Below are 1,541 nucleotides of genomic sequence, written 5' to 3'. Positions count from 1 at the left end.
ATGCCCCCGGTTCAACAAACCTCTTCTTCTAATTTAGACCCCGCCCACACAGGAAGAGCCGCGGCACGTAGAGTGTAAAAGAACAAACACACCGTGGAACAGTGAACCCGTCCTCACCTCGGATGTGGTGAAATATCCCTATTCACACACACACACACACACACACCTGCACACTTATATATAGGTCAAAATAAACAACAAACATAAACAACTTAAAGGATTTTCATAACACTTTAAGAAATCTAGACATAAAATATAAAATAATAACATATGATGCATTTACATTTGGACAGTGGTGGAAAGTAACTTTACTCAAGTATTTTACTTTTTAGTACAGTTTTGAGGTACTTCCATTTTATGCCACTTCATGCTTTTACTCCACTACATCTGAGAGGGAATATTGTATTTTTTACTCCACTACATTTATTTGATACCTTTAGTTGCTAGGTACTTTACAGATTCATGTTGTTAATACAAAATATAAACAACTAATAAATTATGGTGTATTATTATAGATTATTGTAAGATACCAAGCAGTATATAAAGTATAAAGCCCCACCTTTGCCAGCTGCAACATGAAACTAATGCTTACATATAATTACAATTTATAATTTATAATCCAAAAATAAAACCCTTTACTGTGTGTCAGCTTAAAATTTGGGAAGGAATACACACCACCAAAGCACAATATCAGATGAAATGATACAGGGCCTTAAGGTGGTTCCTGCTTTATTACCTAATATTGGGGCCCTGTGTGTCAAAATCTAGTTTTAATACTGTAATTGTTTCGGTTGTGCGCTCATTATATGTTGCGTATTCCTAAATTAATTTATGTTTAATCCACGCAGTAAATTTGGGGTCAGGCAGTATCCAGTATTTGCACACACGGAAAGTGTGAGGAACGGGGGGTAGTACAAGTATAATGATACATTATACTTGTCGGTGTAATGATACATTATACTTGTATCGTAGAAAAGGTTTCAGTCGTAGTCATCTGGACACTGTTTTCAGAATCAAGACGTTTCGGCTCCCATCCGGAAGTCATTCTCAATTGTGAAAACAGTGTCCAGATGACTACGACTGAAACCTTTTCTACGATAGAACACTCCTGGACGAATGAGGGACTACACCGTCTTATTATACTTGTACTGCACTATATTTTAAAGGTAAATATTGTACTTTTTATTGCATTACATCTATCTGACATCTATAGTTACTAGTTACTTTCCAAATGTATATTTGACAGTGCACATAACAAACCATATCATCATCTTATAAAATATCAGTGCTGGAAGGAGTATTCAGACCTGAGTAAAAGTAAGAATATAACATTGTAAAAAATATGTGAGAAGTAAGTAAGAAATTAAGTGAGACTATCTAACTTTTGAAAGAAGAAATATCAATGAATGTACTTGATGCATTCATTGTTATACATTGAACTACTCAAACAGTATATAAAGTAGTCAAAATTAGCTTCTTCTCAACCCGCTGCAGCATTAAAATGCTGCTTACATGTTAATGCATCAGTAGTAGTATGGATA

Source organism: Siniperca chuatsi, linkage group LG13, assembly GCF_020085105.1.
Source record: "Siniperca chuatsi isolate FFG_IHB_CAS linkage group LG13, ASM2008510v1, whole genome shotgun sequence".
Taxonomy (NCBI): Eukaryota; Metazoa; Chordata; class Actinopteri; order Centrarchiformes; family Sinipercidae; genus Siniperca; species Siniperca chuatsi.
Note: the sequence above shows the minus strand (reverse complement) of the source record.